Source organism: Rhinichthys klamathensis, unplaced genomic scaffold, assembly GCF_029890125.1.
Source record: "Rhinichthys klamathensis goyatoka isolate OS25496 unplaced genomic scaffold, OSU_Roscu_1.1 h1tg000685l_1, whole genome shotgun sequence".
Lineage (NCBI taxonomy): Eukaryota > Metazoa > Chordata > Actinopteri > Cypriniformes > Leuciscidae > Rhinichthys > Rhinichthys klamathensis.
This window is the reverse complement of record NW_026607114.1, coordinates 600988-623087: the sequence shown is the minus strand read 5'-3', so window position 1 is coordinate 623087 and position 22100 is coordinate 600988. Positions and strand designations below refer to the sequence as shown.

Genomic DNA, 22100 nt, shown 5'->3' with positions numbered 1-22100 from the left:
ATCACATCTCAATTAATATACATACAAATCGACTGCAGATTTGTTTTTATTTTGTGTAGACATTAATTTCTTGAATGTATAATTTTTCATGCAGACTAGCATTTTTTACGTCATGTTGTGAAAGAGCCCAGTTATGTTTTTCTTTGACTTTTCTCTTTATATTGGATAAAATTGTTGCAAACACGGTTTACTCATTTCCCCAGCGACGTTCTCTCAGATGGCCACACTGTTGGGGATTCGGTCTGGAGACAGATACCGATAGGGCACTTTCAAATTCTCATTACGGCTCTTGATGATGTTGGTCACTTCAGCTAATTTCTTATGGAAAGTCTTAGCGGCTTCCATGACCGGTTGTTCAGTGAAGTACATATCTGGATACTCGCCTAAAAACAGCTGGAGAAGATTTGCACACAATCAAAACAACACATCAACAAATTTGTAGGAAGCAAGTTTATACAAACTAGTTCTGAAGAATCAGTCATCAAACCTCGTTGTCCTGGAATTGACTGAGAGCCCAAATTGCCCCTAGATGCCAAGAGGAACGTCCGCGGTCCGGCAGACTCTCCATGATGTACTTCATATCCACCTGGCCCTTCTGAGCGGGAGGGGGCTTCCGCATGGTGGAAGGGCTGTTTGGGATCCAGGAGAACCAGTCACACTGGAACCCAGGACAGACACACAGATATCAGCCTATAGATGGTTCATATTCATCCTGAAAAGTGTGTAACTCACCTGTCCAAAGTTGACTGCAGCGTGTTGTGCTGAAGCTGTGAAAATCACAACAGTCAGGAACTCGACCAACTGCTCCCGAGTTTTCAGGGAATCCGGAAACTCTGTGAACATTGGCTACAGGTTTACCTCGTGCATTTAAGACTGGTGTAAACAATCCATTTGCTAGCATACAAACACTTGTTACATCCCAGGGTGCAATTGACCCTTGGAAAAGACCTACAATGGTCAATATCCACCAATTTTCTAGTTCAAGTCCACCGACGTTAATCTGCTAACTCTCTGGTTTGGTTTGTTTTCCTGATAAAATGACAATTCAACATTGATTGATTAGATCACTGAAACTCTTAAGGAGGGATTTAAGTTGAAACTGTTCACAATTTATTTGTTCTTTATTTGGACACAGAAATTCTAAAATGTTTTGAAACTTATGACGTAACAAAGCCTTGTTTACTAAAACCACGTGAATTAGGCAGTTTGATACGTGCTTCAAATCACTGGTTTAAATTGTGTTTAAATTGTATTTTTGAAAGTTTAGAAAGTACTCCCCTCAAAGTCAGAACTTTTATTTTTGTTATTTTGGCCCGGTCTCCTCCTGAAGTCTATTCGAAGCTTTTTTTTGGTGGAGTGCTGGGACAAGAGAGGAGAGCTCTTGATTGCCTAATAAGGTATTTTTCAGTTTATTATTTTCTTTTTGTTCATCAATTCCCTCCCTAGACTGGGAAGGCATGCAAGTATTGGGGGCTCGTCCAGGATTTGAACCCGGGACTTCAGGGTCATTGAGCAGGTAACACATTCACATTTTTATTTAAATGATCCTGTACTCACCACAATTCTTCGCACAATTCTTCATACTAGAGAAGCAAACATCCTGAACAAATGCTTGAATCTCCTTGTCTTCTTGAACTGTCTCATCACTGCCATAGCAGATCTTCACCACATCAGAAACAAAACTGGAGGAAGATCAGGTTAAAGTCCCCATGAATTCAAAATTGACCATACTTACTTTGTTTGCCTAAATTGATCGTTTTGTGGTGAACAATTCATCCATGCAAGTCAATCCACACAAAAAAATTTTTTGGCTTCGTAATCTTTAATCAAAATCTGAAATTTCCCCTCCCCTCTGCGTTGGAGGACCTTGCCTGATGACGTAGGTTTCACGGTTTGGGCGTCTTCTTAACATCCATAATCACGCCCCTCCAACTGACAGTAGACAGGCTGAATGAAAACACCTACTTTTCTAGATCCAATCAGGTGCTAGTTGGGAAAAAAGCCACGCCCACCATTTTGCCTCATTTAGTATTCCGTTTCTCTCGGAAATACGTCACAACACTGGAGAAAAGTCGTTTGCAACTTCCGGTTCACATGGACTTTAAATGATGAATCAGCAAATGTAAAAATACATCTTGGTGTCAAATGCTTTACAAATTTGTTCTTTGTTTTCCATTCTCACTATTAGCATTGAACTAGGGATGTAATGTTTTCGGTAAAAAAAAGAGAACTGAACCAATCCGCAGTTCGGTACGTACGCATTTTGTATTTAATCTCAAATCTGACGATGCGTCAGTTCTCTTTCATGTCTTGCACTTGAACGGACAAATTCACAAAAAATTGTCAAAATGCCCATCTTAGTGAGTATCCCAGTAAACATAGTCGTTTATGTCTTAAGTACAGTATCAGTACACTGGATCCATACATTATGATGTAAAGTGACAGCAGCCTAATATTTCTATGTTTTTACTATTAATCAAACGAGAAAAAGGGGGGAAAACCCCCACACTGCTCCTGGCTGATTCACTTTTGTAACTTTAATAAGGATTCATCTATATTTAAAGTATGATTATTTGTTCTTATTTTATTACCGACTGTTTGTCTTTAATGTTTGAAATTTATATTAGTTAGGCTAGTAGTATTTGCTGTGGTATCAAAACTGGAATAGAGAATTGTGAAATTTCACTGGTATATTTAAAATGTCATTACCTTTTATTACAATACACGCACATACCAAACTGTGACCCTAAAACCGAACCGTGAGTAATTCTAACTGTTCCACCCCTAATTTAAAAATCTGTAAATTTGTGTATTTTATCAACTACCATTTCACTGCCTCCCAGACCATCATGCCATCATCTCTGTAGTAGTAGTTGGGCAGATCTTCCACTCCTCGAGCTTTTATGGACTCAGGGAAGCACAGGGTCTTATACACTCACCGGCCACTTTATTAGGTACCCCATGCTAGTAACGGGTTGGACCCCCTTTTGCCTTCAGAACTGCCTCAATTCTTCGTGGCATAGATTCAACAAGGTGCTGGAAGCATTCCTCAGGGAGTTTGGTCCATATTGACATGATGGCATCACACAGTTGCCGCAGATTTGTCGGCTGCACATCCATGATGCGAATCTCCCGTTCCACCACATCCCAAAGATGCTCTATTGGGTTGAGATCTGGTGACTGTGGAGGCCATTTTAGTACAGTGAACTCATTGTCATGTTCAAGAAACCAATTTGAAATGATTAGAGCTTTGTGACATGGTGGAAGTAGCCATCAGAGGATGGGTACATGGTGGCCATAAAGGGATGGACATGGTCAGAAACAATGCTCAGGTAGGCCGTGGCATTTAAACGATGCCCAATTGGCACTAAGGGGCCTAAAGTGTGCCAGGAAAACATCCCCCACACCATTACACCACCACCACCAGCCTGCACAGTGGTAACAAGGCATGATGGTTCCATGTTCTCATTCTGTTTACGCCAAATTCTGACTCTAACATCTGAATGTCTCAACAGAAATCGAGACTCATCAGACCAGGCAACATTTTTCCAGTCTTCAACTGTTCAATTTTGGTGAGCTCTTGCAAATTGTAGCCTCTTTTTCCTATTTGTAGTGGAGATGAGTGGTACCCGGTGGAGTCTTCTGCTGTTGTAGCCCATCCGCCTCAAGGTTGTGCGTGTTGTGGCTTCACAAATGCTTTGCTGCATACCTCGGTTGTAACGAGTGGTTATTTCAGTCACTGTTGCCCTTCTATCAGCTCGAACCAGTCTGGCCATTCTCCTCTGACCTCTGGCATCAACAAGGCATTTCCGCCCACAGAACTGCCGCTCACTGGATGTTTTTTCTTTTTCGGACCATTCTCTGTAAACCCTAGAGATGGTTGTGCGTGAAAATCCCAGTAGATTAGCAGTTTCTGAAATACTCAGACCAGCCCTTCTGGCACCAACAATCATGCCACGTTCAAAGTCACTCAAATCACCTTTCTTCCCCATACTGATGCTCGGTTTGAACTGCAGGAGATTGTCTTGACCATGTCTACATGCCTAAATGCACTGAGTTGCCGCCATGTGATTGGCTGCTTAGAAATTAAGTGTTAACGAGCAGTTGGACAGGTGTACCTAATAAAGTGGCCGGTGAGTGTAGGTTAAAGTCTTCATGGCCTTTTGAATCACTTCCACAATTGCAGTTCCACCAGTAGCATTAGCCTTTGAAACACAAGGGCACTAGTGAATCTTTGAGTCTGACTACAATTTTGTAAATTCTTCTTTAGAGAAGAGCAGTGAAGTCTACAAAACAGAAGCCAGAGCCTACAGCTAGATGACTGAATATCAAGTCAAAGACTGTATGCCTCTTCAGACCTCAAAGTCATGTGAAAGAACCAGGAATAAACATGAAAAGAAAAACTATGGTTCCTTAAAGGGAATTCTGTATACAGGGTTAAAGATACCTTATCAAAGATCCCATCTTACAGATGAGTTTTTCACGAGCCGCAGTGTTGATGGCAATGGTGAAACGGACATGAGGTATCAGTAACTGTAAGGAGAAAATAAAGGCTGCAATGACTGGCTGAAAGACACTTCAATAAAGCAACAAGCCACTCTTGGTCATGCGTTTTTGTGTTTGTAAACCAAAATCTCCCTTAGCCGTATGTGGTAAAATCACTAACACTTCCTTAAGTGCCTTTCATACCAAAAGCAATATGATAAAGGACACTAATGTTCAATAAGTACTTAGAATTATTAACAATTATAGTAAGAAGAATAAACAAATCTTGAAAAAACAAACAAGCTATAAGCTCTTTACAGTTGCCAAGCAATTTGGCGCATTAATACAGAATAAGCAGTCACAGGTGTACTGTTAGTCATTTTACAACAGCAAAATTCGGACACACTTCGTCCAATAAGAATTAGTAATTCTGAAAAAGGAAAATGTGAGTTTCATGTCATACTCTTGTGATACTTTGTCAGTTCCCTTTCGAAGTAGAACTTCGACACTGTGTCATGGAGTTAACGCTATCAGTGTCACCGGTGTCTGAAGCACGTGTGACAAACACACCAATTTCATTAGCCTATAACAGTCCATGATGTCACAACTAGAGCACCCGTGAGTATAAAAGGGGCGTCTGTAATATGCTTTTTTGTCTTCAGGAGCCATTTTGTTTGTTTAGGGCTAAAAGGCAATCAAAAGTGAAGTCCAGCTGCAAATGTTTCAGAAAGTGTGTGCCTCCGTGTCCAAGATATTTGACACCTGAGGACACACATAATACATGATGATGCCCCCTGTTGAAGAGACATTGGCCAGCTATCTCTTGCAGGGCAAAACTTCTTCTCTGAAGGCTTCGGTCTTGCCATCCAAGCCACTCCAGACCATCTCACGCTTGATAGGCAAGGTGTATGCTTTGCACACAATGGCTGTGTTGCAAGCATACCAGGTCGATCTGCTGAGAGATCTGGGGCCTCATGTATCAACACTGCGTACGCACAAAACAGGCCCTGAAAGAGGCGTACGCCACTTCCGACGCATAAGTAGTGATTTATAAAAACAAACTTGACGGAAAAATGTGCGCACCTGCACGCAAACTCTGACCCATGCGTACGAACGTTTTGGAGACGGAGCAGTTTGGCGACACCGATGGTGAGCTGGAGTTAAATGTCTTTTTGCTCACTTTTAGACAGAAAATCTAAAGAAAATTATAGATAGGCTATACAGAAAGATAATAGGCTACAAATATAATTTCACTCACCAAGCATATCACTTGAGGAAAATATTCATCCCTTCTTAAATGTCCGCGCCAGCCTGCGCGTTGTGCCGTTTAGTGAAACTAACGCCTATCTAACGACAGAGTCCTAATCATAAAAACAGTGCATGTTCACAATAACAGTTTAAATAAATAAAAGAATGATTTAAACTGTTTTACTTCTGATATAAACATTTAGATTAAATATGCCATTGTCATTGATGGAGTTAAACACTTAAACATGAAATCATTACTGAGAAGTTACAACATTTTTTATATTCAATAAATATAAATATTTGTTGTGGATGCAATGCTTTTGAACACTTTTCCTCTGGCATGCTGTCTGTGTTTTAATGTTTTAACTAAAGAGATAATTGCTTATAGCAGATTGTCTGAGAAAATAGTTTCGTGCAAATAATGCACAACAGTATATCTGTTTCCATTCAAAATATAAATCAATAAAAAATACTATTTGGTCAGTGGAAAAGATTGTGAAAACTTTCTCTGAAATGTATTTTACACTATTTGATTTATTTATTCAAAAACAAGGCTAATGTGACGGCACATCCGTATTAGGCTATTTCATATTTTCCTAATGTCTATACCGTTAAACATGTTATCACGTGGATGAATAATCATATGCAAATGATATGCAGATGAGGATATGCATAGTAAAACTAGGCGTTGTAAGCTCCATATATGGTTATTTCGGGGAGGAGACGCGTGTGCGCACATTCTTCCGCTGACTGAGATTTATCGGGATTTATAAAGTGAATTCTGCGCAGGTTCTGGCGTACGCACGGTTTTATAAATCTGAATATTTTTTTGCGTACGCCATTTTTGGCTTTCGGGCGCACGTACACTTTTAGTAAGGATCCTACGCACAGTTTTATAAATGAGGCCCCTGGACCAGGGGCGGGGTTTGTCCTCATAAGCCGGAGCTGAATTGCATTGCACCACAAATCTGGCCTTTCGTGCCAAAAAAGTGACAGTTCAAATCTCTGCCTAAAACTTCAGACACTTCTGGTCCATTGAAAGTCAGTTGTAGGCCAGAAGGAGACTGTGCGCACTTGTGCTCCTCCTCTGAGTAGGAGGATACGTGACGTCAGAAGGAAGAGGCACAACCTTAGGGAGCCGAGGAGGTATAAACATCTACCTCTGAGGAAGGTGTCCATCAGGCTTCAAAGCTGGACTGATTATGCTTATGGTGTGTCGCATATATCCACAACCCTCCTTCGGATATGTTTGGTATAATGGTTAATGGTTAAGCATTTTTGACCCTCTCTTATGTTATCCCTCCCCAACTACTGTTGGGTATGGAAATAGGGAATAACTCCAGATCTCAGTTTTTCTTAATAGAGTTGGATCGCTCCCCTGTAGCCTCCTTTGGTTTAGAGTATGGTGTATGAGAGTAATTGGCAACTACAGACTGCCTTTCTCTTGTCTGGAACATATGTCCCCTTTGGTTGGCCTTAAGGGTTGATGCTAGACAAGTGGAGTTGTGTAGGGCCTAGATTCCCTCTACTTTTTTACCTCCCTCCCCACTACAGTTGGTTTTCAAGTAGGGATGTCGCTCCCCTTTGCTGGGTGCTCTACTTGGACCTGGTTAGACAATGCTAACAAGTAGAGGAAGTCTACCTACGGGTTGTCCCTCTTTGTTATCTGTCGCATTCTATGGTCTTGTGCTGGAAAAAAAGATTGAGTGCATACCAGGTCTTAGGTAGGGATGTAACGATATTGACGATATCGCGCTATCGCGGTGGTAAACGTGTCTCGATATCGTCGTGGTTGGGTTACAATATTAAAAGGACAGGTGTCCGTCACAAAGCAAGAGGAATAAACACAGTCCCGCGGATCACAAACTTCCAAGATGCCGTCTGCAAGTGTGTTTATTGTCTGCAACAAATCGCAGAAATCAAGGGAGAAGAGAAATGTAGATGAACTGCTGCGCTTGTGACAGGGCGCATGTTTACCTGAACGAGCAGAGAGAGAGCGAGAGAGCGAGCCCCGGTCGCGCGCGCGCACTCTCTCTCTCTCTCTCTTCGGAGCCAAGCAAGCGAAAGGCTCAAAAGGTCTCAAAACTAAGCGCTGTATTGCTCTCTCTCCCTCGCAGGCTCGCACATATTAATCAAAATAAATCGACAAGATGTTTTTTTTTTCCTGACGTACATGAACGCTAAACAAGTGATATGTTGATGTGCATTTTAGCATTGCTAATATTCCTGTGTTTTCGTCTCGTTCGGGATCCGTTTGAAGCTGAATGCATCACCTGAAAAGCTGGCACGTAACGTTACGTGTCAGTGTCAAATAATGTACACATAATGAATGGCGACTGTAGAAAGTAAAAGCTGAATCCCGGACATTTTGGGTGATCTCGAAATGTGGGCCTGATTGTGCAAATCAGCAATGTAACGTTAGGATAGCCTAGCGTAGCAAACTAGCGATTTTTAAAAACGTTAAAAACATTTCAATAAACAACATAGTTGCAAATATATATGTACATAACTGTGTAGAGCACAAAACAAGACTGTCATAATTTTTTAATCAATCATTTAAGCCAAAAATACTTACATTTATGGGACTCTCTGGATGATATGCCTGCCATTGTTGCCGGTTGCGCAGTGCATTCTGGGTACCCCTTGGTTTCAAGTAAGCTCGCGAAAATCTTGGTTTTAAGGGGTGTCTTCCCCTTCCCCTTAGCCCTATTATTTAGATTATCATCGCAAACACTATCGTGAGCTATTTAACAATACCGTGAGCTTTTCCACAATATCGCAATAAATATCGTACCGTGAGGTCAATATCGAAATTGTATCGTACCGTGAGATTTTGATATCGTTACATCCCTAGTCTTAGGTAGAGTATTTTTATTTAGGTAGGGTTGAGCTGCTCCCCCCAGTTATATTGGGGTATTTAAGTAGAGCCCAAGCACTCTGGGAATTAGTTGAGTGAATGGAATCTTTAGAGCTGAAGCTCTACTCTACTCTGCGGTCTCTCTAGGGGTTGAGTTTTGATGGCGAGAGTCTTTGGTAATTACATTATGCCGCTCTCATGTTTGCATCCCTACTGATCAGGTTGAGGATTGCTTTCTCCCACTGGAAGTAGTGGTAATATCAAGGGTTGTAGAACACTGCCATTGGCAAGTTAATCCCTAAAAAGAGCTTTGTCAAGGTGCAAAAAATGGGAACGTCTAGGTTGCGTATGCAATCCAGTTCCCTGCACGTTTCCTTCAGATAAAAGTGTTGATGAAATCTATTACAGATGCCCTTTTATTCTCACAGACGCTCCAGTTGTGACATCATGGATTGTCGTTGGCCAAAGGAATTGCCGTGTTTGTCACATGTGCTTCAGACACCGGTCACGCTGATGGCGCTCACCATAGCATCAACTTGCAGAACCTGCACCCCTTTATCTATACTCAATATCCACCAAACCGGCTTCTTTTCTTTGGCATTCCCTGAATCTGAACAACTACATGGCAGTGAAAGCATAAAGGATGGCTACCTTGTATACCGGATGGACTGCAGCGAGCTGTCTGTACATGGCAATGGCAAAAACCTCAGATGTCAGATGTGTCCTGAGAAGGTGTGTGACCAGCTGGTGTACATTAAAGTCGGAGGATTTCACCCACATCTTGGCTAGCATCCAGTCGTGGTGATTATCGCTTGGGAGAAAGACAGTGTTCGCCTCCCCAGCAGGGGTCTGACGACTGAGCTGTTTCAGATCAAGTAAATGAACAGAATATTTGGTAAAAACTCAAAAATAAATAAATCAAAATTAAGTTCAAGTGTTCACTAACTTCTTAAGTAATATTTTACTAAATTATTTCTACAGGCACCTGAATAGCGATCGGCATGATTTCATTCTGGCTGTTCTTGTACAGCAGGCAGAAGGGAGCAGCCAAATACTGCTGGGTATTCGGGTCTGTGGCATTGGCTCGCACTCCCTCCAGTATCGCATAGTCTGCGATGTAGATGTTCCCTGCCTGTAATAGAGAGGCATTTAGTGTTGGAGCCATAGAGTGACACTGGAGAAATTTCATTTCATTATTATTATTATTCAATCACATCCAGAATTGACAAATGCAACAGCATTGTTTATGGCACAGTTTTCAGTGTGTAGCCTATGGTTTGTAGTGGGAGTGTGTTCACTACTCACTAAAGATGTGACGAGATTTCTCGTCGAGTGAAAAGCTGTCTCGCGATACCGCCATCACGGAGTGTGAGGGTGAAATACGCATTGAATATCCCACCGCTACACTCACATTCGGCCTCAACTATCGTTTTGCTGTTTTTATATAAAAAAAAAAAACCATAAACTAATGTAAAAGTCTGCTCTGCTCATCCAGCACGAGTTGCCGTCACACACACACACACAGTGCAGCAGGAATCACAGTTCACTGATCGCGTGACGATGGCGGAGGATTCGTTGCGGAACAGATCACGCGCGCTCCACTCCTATTGGTTGTCACTCCCGAAAGTTGCTCTTCATTTGCAGAAAGTTAAACAGATCTCAACTTTGTCGCGTCGCCAGACACGCCCCATCCGGTCGTGTCAATTATAAAGAGTCTACAGCTACAGTACTTTGGTTATGGTTGCACTTGCACTTATTGTTTGCACTTAATAAGACTAAGAGAAAACTGTTTTTTATTTTTGTTGAATGTTCAATTTGTGGAAAGGAGTTCAGTTAAGAGGTCACACACATCCTCAATCAGATGTTCTGAAAGCTCATAAAGGTACAGTATGGTCCGAAGAGACTCATGTGAAATCATACAGGAGAAAAGCCAGTCAGTAAAAACCTTTTACAGTGGTTGTATATTGTTTTCTTTCAATGCATTTGATAATTTCGGGAAAATACGTATGTCATGACCAAACGTTAGCGATTGGTTATGGCAGATCCAGAGTGACTCTGGGCAGATCCAATAGTTTTAGACTTCAATAGAGTACCCGCCTACAAGGAAGATAACGCTTGTCAATGGAGCGGTGCCAGACTCTATGTACAAATTAAATTAAATTAAATGTACGAGAGTCTGGAGGGACCAGGCTACCATACTTGGCCGTCACGTCACATTCAATTTCACATCATCCAAAATAGACACCAGTACATCCAGAACTCCACTGCACACCTGCTCGCTCACTCCTGTTCCCGTGACCACATCACCCGTCCTCCAGAAGCTTTACTGGCTTCTTGTCCCACAACAGATCCATTTTAAAAATGATCAAAGGGGGTTTGTAGGGGGTCACCTTCAAACCCCCCCATAACCAGGCTCCCTTATACCTCTCTGATCCGCTTCATCGCCCATAGACTCTGCTCCTCGTTATCCTTTTCTGTTTACACCATTCAGTCCCAACCATCAAACCTGTAGCGACTGAGCAATCTCTATAACTGCCTCTCCCTCTCAAACCCGCATCCCAAACCTACAGTATATACGAAATTGTTCTGATGTTTGACACTTTACTCAAGTCATATTTTTAGGATTGCTCTCTAAAAAGTGCTCTAAAAGGTAGGGGTGGAACGGTACATGTATTCGTACCGAAACGGTACGGGCGTCACGGTTCGGTGCACGAATTTACACGGAGAATACACGGTATAAAAATAAATAAAACTCGCGTGCAAATTAATTTAATGTAATGCGGAACTACTGTTAGATACGCGGGTTCTTTAGGGACACATAATCTGTACCATCGGCTTAGCTCTGAACGCGCGTTCACTTCAAACGTTCGCTTTATACGCGCGTCCTATTCGCTTTGGACTAGCGTCGAACTAGACGCGATAGACGCGAATTTAAAGCTCTATTCGCGTTTGCTGTGACCGCATAATGAACAGGCTATGATTACTGTCAAGATTGCAATGCTGGAGTGTGTGTGTTTGTGTGTGAGAGAGAGAGGCGCGGCCGCGATCGAACAGTGGAAACATAAAAAACATACTCCGTCATTTTGTAATACAGATCATTAAGTGTTTACTTATATTTGTGTACACTCGCAATAAAACACAACATTGTGCTTTTGTCACACTGTAAACTCTTGTCAAACTGTAACCTACAACTGTCACCCAACCAAAATCTCTCTCTCTCTCTCTCACACACACACACACACACACACACACACACACACACACACACACACACACACACACACACACACACACACACACACACACACACACTGTTTTAAAAGCAAAACATATTTATCCAACTCCATTTCAAAACAGTCTGTGGGTCCCATCTTTTAGACATTCATCATATCGCATTGGTTTTCATTTCTCGTCCTCGGAGCACTAATCTTACACATTCTACATTGATTAAAAAAGAAAATCGAATGCGTTTTTAATGGTAGTATTATTTTATACAGAAATCAATTATTTATAATTCAGATGAGAATAATGTTACATTGTTAATTAATAATGTTAATTAAAATTAAGGAAAACAAATATATTTATCTGAAATATAGCAAATTAATTTTAAATTAATTCAGGTACAATTACCAAACATATCGCAAGGTCTTTTTGTCTTTTTATTAATTTAATTAATAAACGAATTATATAAAACTATTGTCAGTGCACTACAAATAAACTGGTTCTATGCCTTTATTAATAAAACTTATTTAAAAAATACAATGCCTTCTGCATTTTTGTTTTGCTTTTCCCTCCATTGTACCGAAATCGTACCGAACCGTGATGTCTGAACCGAGGTATGAACCGAACCGTGACTTCTGTGTACCGTTCCACCCCTACTAAAAGGTCTTATAATTATTTTTATTAGTGCTGTAAGTGCCATTTTCTTCTGACCTTTAACTCCTCCTGTAGAGTGAGACCTCTATCCAGGGAGCCTTTCACCATCTCCTGTGTGACTGTGAACTCGTCTGGAAGATTCATGCACTTACTGATCATCACAGGATTGCAGCCGTTTAAGAACTGATAGCCAAACATGAAGTCCTTTTCCCAGATCTGCATCACATATTCTGTCAAAGGGAATAATAAAGTCAGCTGCCAGTGAATTTAGCTGTATGCAAACAATGTGTGTCTTTGGTTGTTTATTTTTGCATTTCAATAATGTGCAAAATGTAGAATTTACCGACAGTGGACAGCTCATTTTTGTAGTAGTTAGAAATTATAATTTTTTTCTCTAAGGCATTTCAAACCTGACACAGGGTTCTTGATTATCGTAAATATTTCTTGAAAATCTGCAATATCTGTCCAAGAGTGCTGGAACAAACTTTTAAGTTTGTTAAGACCAATATTCTCGATCCTGAAAGAGATCATGCCAAAAAAATCAAATAAATAAATACAGCTGAATGCTCATAATCAGATTTTCAATATCTGGTTCAGTTTAAGCTACACGTGTTTCTCCTGATTAAGCAGTCAAACTGTTTCACAGGAAAACAATGACATGCATATTTGTAAGGGATGCATGCAAACGGGTGAACATAAACGGTGTAACCTACGCTTTAATAAAGTTTACATTGAAGTCCACAGCTTTTTCAGCTTCAAACTGAACGTCAATAGGAAGTTCATTGCCCGAGTTGGCATCTATGCTCATGGGGAAACCAGGCTGCCACTCCTTCCACCTTCAAGAAAAGGCAACATTCATCTTTCAGTTATTGGACCAATAATTATATATTTGGTGATGCACAAAGTTTTTCCTCTGGTATAAGTGAAATTACAGTATAAGTGTAAGCATGTAAATGTGAACTGTAAAAATACAAACTGCCAACTGAATCATCTGGAGGAAAATAAAGACAAAATGTACACCAAATGATTGAATATTGTCCAGGATTGTAACTGTGGCCTCAAACCTGAACAGTTGTTGTCTGGATTCCAGTTCCAAGCGTCTCTGCTCTTTTAGCAAACTGGTTTTATCATCCTGAGGCAATCGAGCTAAAGGAACACATAAATAACAGTATTTGTGACATGCTTCATTCAAGACTGGATAGTGCTCAGAGTCGGGATAGGACTCACCCGTGCCATCTCGAAGAACCACTGCATTTTCACTCGCGATCCAGCGATAACAGGGGAAGTCAAAGCGATCTCCAGAGGGTGACGTCACACTGATGCATCTACAGTGCCACTGATCATTGAACACAAAGTTCTTCTTCTCGAGTTTCACCAGCACAATGTCTCCAAGTGTCTCCTTCACATGGACGTCAATGGCCATCACCTTTAACAACAGCTTCTGTTAGACATAACCAGAGGCGGCCTTTGCAATTTTGGTGGCCCGTTTCAAAAACCAGTTGGAGGGTAGACTGAGGGCTGTGATGGATTTTTTTATTAATCATAACTAACATTTATTTTTCTTGCAGGAACAACATTCATGCTTTTGAATCTTAAATATTTCCAAACCCTTTGGTCGAAAACTCGTGACTTTGAGTGTGTGAGTGAATAAATAACCAACAGGGGAGATGAAGCTAGACAGATGTCTAGGTTTGAAAACTTGTAAATCAAGAAAATAGAGTTTACTTCTACAACAGAAGGGTTTGCCTATAAAGAACCAATCAAAATTATGTAATGTATCATGTCATTTTCGCCATGCTCCTATTCTAATCCCACTTTCGCAAGTGGGATTCTCTCTGAATATTGTCTGAGATCCTCCGGCCGTGATTAAACCATATTCAAAGGCATTGTCTGTAGATTCTGTAGATTATTATTTAGTTATTTTATAATTATATTATTATAAGTTAGTTAGTGGAACAAGTTACGTGTTACAGGTTAGACATTAAAGACCTTATTCCCGAGTGATAGTATCAATAGGGGGCGAGACGTCGTTCGACTCTTAGGCGGGGTTGGATTGCGGTCAGGCAACTATAATTCTTGGGCATTTTATTTATGCGGTAAGAATAGCTACGCTTAGGGGTCAACCCGCGCGTTCAGAGGCAACTCAACTGAGTATAATATTGTCAAGGACACTCGGTCAGCCTAAGTCAGGTGCGTAGGGAAAAATCTACCACAGGGCACTTCTGTTGCGAGGGCCGGTGAAAACATAGGCCACTACCGTAACATAACTCAATCACACAGGTTATGTACAGAAATTAAAGAGTATTTAATTGGTGAAGATACGAATCAGGTCAGAAGAATCAAAAATACCACCCCAATTTTCACGGCAGTCAGGATGCACCGGTTTTGCATTTTTTTTACAGTCGCTAGGACACATCTCTCAATACTTGGGTCACTTTTTCTCCACTCTTCACACAGTGAGCACAACAAAAAATAAACTGTGGATCATTTATCATTGTTTTGGCACAAAATGCATTCAATGACTACATCTTTCAAATTACATTAATTCTTTTCTCACTTCGACAAAACAACCGCCAGAACTCTGTGTATTACAGGACAATCTGCACATGCTTACACACTGGTAAACTTAAGTTCAAAACAATAACATAATAAAAAAACTGAATATAACAGCAATTTGCTACATTTGTACAGTAATGAAATATATTTCTAATCTAAAAATGAAATGCTATAAAAACAATTGGACAATTGGAGCAACCACAGCTGATTCCTATTGTATCTGTATCGGTGGATGGTGTGTATATACTTAAAGGAGCTGTATGTAAGATTGTGGCCAAAACTGGTACTGCAATCACTTTCAAATTACTGTAGAGTGGTGTATCCCCTCCCCCTCCTCCTTGACTCGAGGTTGCCAGATAGGCTGCAGGATCCAGCAGAAACGTGACGAGCTGCAGCTGCGGTAACTAGAGCAGAGCTGGCAACCCGGATGCCGCAACACTACTTGACTTCGTGATTGGTAGATAGGTGGAGGGAGGAGCATCAGACCAAAACACAACATGACAACATCAACATCAGTTGAGGGCTGCAACTGCACTTTTTAAATGACAATATCCTGGCCGGACTACTGTTGTCAGTGATATAAGTATTTGAAATGTACATGATTTCTTAATGTCTAGTGACATTTCAGGGTAATTTTATGATTAATTGAAATACATTTCTTACATACAGCTCCTTTAAAATTTTTGTATTTCGGAATTACTCTGTGCAAAAAAAATATATATATATTGAAGCATCATCATGTCTGATTCATCAGTAAGACATATTGCAGTGGATTATAAACAGTAGATATGTGCTTGTGTTACAGGAGAACACACTGTATAATGCTCCTGTTGTTAGTGTTTTTTAGCTCATTGTTTTGTGGGTGATAAAGTGTGTTTGTGTCTGTCAACCTTTGCTAGTTTGATGAAGAATGTGTTGATTTGAGACATGATGAAGTGATTTGGCAGTTTTAGTGCATTTTGAAAGTGAAATTACAGTAACTGCTGTGCCGAGCTGAAAGTGTGTTTGGAGAACTGTGTGTAGGGTGAAGAAAAAGAGACCTAAGTATTGAGAAATGTGTCCTAGCGACTGTAAAAAAAACCTGTAATTAATCTCATTAGGTATTTTTTTAAATATTATAATATTGTTTTTTTATGAATCTCATTTTCAACAAACATGTAGGTTAAATTAGATTACACCACGGGCTGTTTAAATACTCGATTCTGATTGGCTGGACGGTGTGCAGTAAAACCGTTTAATGCACAGGTCAACATGACATCATGACTTTGCGTAAACATACACGCCACTTTCAAATCAAGTGGGGTGTTATCTATACGCATTTTAAGCTATCCGCGTGTACGTCCACGCCGAAATCTTTTGCGTGTATGTGTACGCCGTTAAATGTCCGAGTGATTCCGCGTGTATGTGTACGCCGTTAAATGTCCGAGCGAAACGAAGCAAAAAGTATATCTACGTCTGTGGAGCGATATTTTTTTCCTAGGATGGTAGGGGAAGACTCATAAATGGTATTAACCCCAGTGACGGGTAGGTTTAGGGACGGGGCTGGGGTATAGGTCATATATTTATATATACAGTAATGTAGTTAAGTCACCGGCGTTGATAAACACGCTGAAAAGCGATCATGCGTGTTGATAGCACGCCAAAAATAGAAATACGAATTCGCGTGTCATACATACGCCATTTCATGAGATCAGTCTGCACAGGTAGTTCCAGTCAGTTTGATTACAGTTCGAAATTAATCCGCTACTATAAACATTGGTAACCATAGTAACAGAGTTACACTTGCAAAAGAGTGAGAGAGAGACACATGTGAAAACGTTTATTTAGTTAGGCTCAGAGCCATAGAGAGAAAGAGTTACGACGCTCTTTGATGTCGCCGCGACGGCTGTCGCGTGGTTCATGTAAGCCCCAATAGTTCCAAAACATACCCTGGCTGTCATTGTTCTTCTATGGGACAGACAGCAGCGATTGCATTATTGACCGGTAAATATAAAATAAAACACACACCCAAGTACTTTTTCAGCTGTTACTGCATTATTGCAGTTTGTTAATGTCAGTTTTGCATTTGGAGAGGCAGGGTGACAACGAAATACTGTATATTAGGCTACTTAAGTTTTAGGCTTTTTTTGAGGGAAAAGACAGAGCTAGATAAGATCGAAGACGACAAAGATGAGGTCTAACGAAAAAGACAACTAAATGGGCAGTTAACACGTTCAGTGACTTTTTGCCTCTGTAGCCTGTGGGCCTGGTTAGGATTGGGTTCCTTCAGTTTACGCTCGTTCTGACTCTTTCATTTTCATGTTTAATCACGTCACTAATTGGTGGGTGGAGCGGGCATTTAGTAAGCCATCAAACGCGATTGAGGCAGGCTTCTATATAAACACCTGGCGTCCTTAGACTGGGACAGTGTAAATGTACTGCTGGCTCTGGTGTGGTGAATCAGCGATTCAGATGCGGTTTGAGTGTTGAGATATGTTTAAAACCGTTTTTCTTCTCTGTCGTTTTTCACTGTGGGTTAGATTGCCAAGTGAGTGTTTGTTTTAATAGTGCGTGAAGGAGCCGACACTGATTGAGCCGCGGCGCGCCATTGTCTTCCTGTCTGACCATGTATGGGCGAGCGAGCAAAGTAATGCCAAACTACGTCCGCGTTTAATAAGCATCGGCTGGAGACTGACTGCAGTGGGATGTTTACATTCAACTAGTCTTCCCCTTTTCACTGTGAATGTTACGACAGGTATGTCTTGAATTAAGTTCCGCCTGTATTTCTTTTCCCTTGCTGTTCTAACTACTGTGTGTGTATTTTGTTTGTATCCAAAGACGTACATCTTGATATTGACCACCTTTTTTTTATATGGCCATTTTATCCTGGAAGATGTGACTGCATCTAAAAACGTGATTTGTATTGACTGAAGCATGATCAAACAAATATTCTTAATGATGTGGTTATTGTGTTTTCAGATCTGTGCAGTTACCCTTGAGTTGTTAGCTGCTGTTCACCATACTGTGTGATTGTGTATGCTGCTGCTTAAATTATAGGTAGTTTATGTTATTATTATTTCTTTTTTTTCTTTCCTTTTGTTGGTTGTTTGTTTTCCTCTAGCCTGTTGGCTGTAGCTGTTATTGTATGTGGTTGTATGAATTGTGCGTCACAGGCTAGAGCGGGTTTATTTATTTTATTGTTTCATTTATGCCCAATTCCCCTTTTTGTTTGTAACCAGCCTCGGTGTTAGTGGAGCCAGGGTAACTCCTGTATAAGAGACCTCACTGGAAAGTGGGTTTCCTTTTTCTTCTTTTTTTCTTTTGTTAAATGAAGAAGTTTGCAGTGCCGTGTATGGTGAACCTCAATGCCTTTTAACCATATTTATTAGAGTGCTGTGAGTGTGCAGTGCGTAGACCTTGAACTCTAGTGTGTATTACTTCAAATGAAGTCTGTGTTTTGTTCACCGGTGGTAGTGCGAACCTAGCCTTCCCTTAGTGTTTTCTCGACTGCTTTACTGGCTCCCTTGCGGATGGCTTGGTATTCCCTAGTTATGTTTATTTGTTTTATTTATTTATTTTTTTGACCAACCAACATCTTCAATAATTCCTCAATAAATATTGTATTTTTATACTTTTCTAAGAACCTGTGTTTGTACATTTTATTGGGGTTGAGTTCCCCTTGCTCTAACACTGGCACTAACTAGTTTAGCCCAAGGGGTGGCGTAGTCAGTTGTACAATCGGGTGCCACAAATTGGCGCAGTCGGCAGGGTTTCTTTTTCCTTTGAAGTATTGGTTGGCTATATAGAGCAGCAAATGTGTGTGTGTGTGTGTGTGTGTGTGTGTGTGTGTGTGTGTGTGTGTGTGTGTGTGTGTGTGTATGGAGAACAGCGGCTGGCAGCATGATGGACTCGGGCGACGCCGGTGGAGGATTTGATGCGGCGCTGCAGCAACTGCGGGACCGTGTGGCACAGCTCCAAGCTGAAAATGAGAGACTGTCAGGTGCACAAGGAAACGATGCTCGCGGAAGTGATCCCCTGCCAGTACGAAGAGAGCAGGCAGTATATCTGCCTAGAGAGAGACGGTGCTCTAAATTCTCTGGCTCTGTAATAGCTGGGTCACTTTCTATTGAAGAGTGGAGTGAAGAAGCACAAAGTTGCATTAGGTCGAGGTACATGTCTGATTTGGAAAAGGCAATGTTTTTGTATGACCATTTAGAGGGCGAAGCCCGAAGTGAGATTAAATATCGACCTGTAGTTGTAAGAGAAAATCCTACAGAAATCATTTCAGTGTTAAAAGAGGTATCTGGATGTTCTAAGTCATATGTATATTGGCAGCAGCGTTTTTTTTTGACAGAAAACAAAGAGAAAATGAGTCATTATTTGAGTTTTCCCATGCATTACTGGAGCTTATGGAAAAGGTGAAACAGTCCAAGGGGGTTTCAATTTCTAATCCAGAGATAGTGTTGAGAGACCAATTTTGTGAGAATGTGCGAGATCATATGTTACGAAGGGAACTTAAAAGACTGGTACGGGCTAATGGGAGTTTGTCTCTCTTAGATGTAAGACGGGAGGCCACTAGGTGGGTGGAGGAGGGACAGACAGGTCGTGACCGGAGTCACCGCGTACCGGGGCGCAGTAGTGAAACATCTTATATGTCTCAGTGTGACTCCACTGTTGCTCAACCATCTGAGATGGCGGAGTTAAAGGAAATGATTTTAAAGCAACAAGCCCAACTAGATATGCTGGTCCAACATTTGGGACAGTCTAGTGGTAAACCTCACGCCCCTCCGTTAAATAGGGAAGGCCGTTTTAAACGTGCTCCTAATGGTCAGCCTATCTGTATTAGATGTGATCGACCTGGACATATAGCCCGGTATTGTCAGTCTGCTCCTTCTAGCAATAGTAGGTCTATCTCTCACACGTTATCAGATTCCAACAGTCAGTCAGCGCCCTTTGTAAGTAGTTCCAATAGCCAGCTGGGAAACTAGAACCCCCCAGTGTGCAGAGCCGCACACTGGGAGAGATGGGATCTGGCTCTGCATGTCCTTCCCTTCTTGGACAGTTAGTGGGTAATTGCCCGGTGTTGAGTGTGGTTATGGGAGGTGTGACAGTCCCTTGTTTAATTGACACTGGATCCATGGTTACAACTGTAACTGAGAGTTTCTTTAGTAAGCATTTTAGTCATTTGCAGAGGAAAGATTGCAGGTGGTTAGGCCTTAAGGCAGCTAACGGGCTAGACATACCTTACACTGGCTATATTGAATTGGATGTGGTCGTTTTAGGACAGCATATTCCGGGGAGGGGGATATTGATTGTCAGGGACCCACCAAATGTGACCCTCCAAGACCGTAAGGTGGCTACCCCTGGTATATTGGGTATGAATGTACTTTCAGAGTGCTATAGGGTTCTCTTTGAGCTGCATGGTTCACAGCTCTTCCACTCCCCTCCAGTTAAGTCGGGGGCCCCAGCAGCTCTACGGGCCCTGCGACATTGTGCGAAGATCCAGACCCTCGTCAACGCCCCCAAGCCGTTAAAGGTTAAAGTCCAGGAGAGGTCTCCAATCTGCCTTGGGGCTGGTGCCCTGACTTTGGTTCCAGTTACATGCCCTCAGCTGGAGACCGCTGAGTTCTTGCTTGAGCCGTTAGGTTTTGAAGATGGACAATTGCCTGAAGGTCTTCTGGTGTCTCCCACCCTGGTCTCTGCCAAAAAGGGACTTTTGTATGCCCCCATAGTTAATGTTGGGTGTACTGAAGTGTGGCTCTACCCCCGTCGTGTCGTTGGGACTATGCAAGCAGTAGTGGCGACCTCTGCGGGAACCAAATCTGTCGCCGTTGAGCCGTCATGGGAGGAGTGTTGCGCTTATGTCTCTACCCAGGAGGCAATCACTTCCTCCAGTGTCCCTGAATCTGTTCTCCCTGACTTTGAGGGGCTGGCTCCACAGCAGGTTTTCCAAGCCAAGGCCCTCTTTGCCCAGTACGAAAACATCTTCTCCAAGGGTGATGGAGATTTGGGATGTACCTCTCTGATTGCTCACGAGATTCCATTAGTTGATGATGCCCCAGTCCGCCAGCCCTACCGGCGAATCCCGCCCTCTCAGTATGAGACTGTGAAGGCACACATTCAACAGCTCCTGGATAGCCAAGTTATAAGAGAAAGCAACAGCCCGTACTCTTCCCCCATCGTCCTTGTAACAAAGAAAGATGGGAGCCTTCGTCTCTGTGTGGATTATCGGCAGTTGAATTCCAAGACCCGTCGTGACGCCTACCCTCTTCCCAGGATAGAGGAGTCCTTAGATGCCCTGTCTGGGGCAAGATGGTTTTCCACCCTTGATCTCGCAAGTGGGTATAACCAAGTCCCAGTAGCAGATAAAGATAAGTCAAAGACTGCCTTTTGCACCCCGTTTGGCCTCTTTGAGTTTAATAGGATGCCATTCGGGCTCTGCAATGCTCCAGGCACCTTCCAGCGCCTTATGGAGCGCATGTTTGGAGATTGCCGTCATCAATCAGTTCTCCTGTACCTTGATGATGTGATTGTATTCTCCACTACAGTAGAACAACATCTTGAGCGGCTAGGGGAAGTGTTTGCTCGCCTTCAAAATCAGAACCTGAAAGTTAAGTTGCCCAAGTGTCAATTCTTCCAGCATCAAGTGAGTTATTTGGGGCATGTGGTCTCTGCTGATGGGGTGGCTACTGACCCTGCGAAAATCGAGGTGGTTAAGGAGTGGCAGCGCCCGGGCCACTTGGCCGACTTGAGATCTTTTCTTGGCTTTGCAAGCTATTATCGGCGGTTCGTGGAAGGCTTTTCTAAGCTTTCAGCCCCATTACACCATCTTGTGGGGAAGCTCAGTGGACCACGGCGGAAGGGGAAGACTCCTCCGGTTCCTTTAACCACAGCCTGGGATGATGTTTGTGAGAATGCATTTCAGTCTTTGAAGGTGAGACTTACCTCTGCCCCAGTCTTGGCCTATGCTGACTTTAAAAAGCCCTTTATTGTGGAAGTAGATGCCAGCCATGGGGGTTTGGGGGTGGTTCTCTCTCAAGAGTGTGACGGGAAGGTCCGCCTGATCGCCTTTGCTAGCCGAGGGTTGAAACCCAATGAG

At 42.0% G+C, this 22100-nt stretch overlaps 1 pseudogene; it reads right to left on the bottom strand.

The window, feature by feature from the left end:
- Positions 1 to 163: 163 nt before the first annotated feature.
- Positions 164 to 22100, bottom strand: part of LOC130076726 (polyunsaturated fatty acid 5-lipoxygenase-like) — a 32679-nt pseudogene continuing 10742 nt past the window's right edge.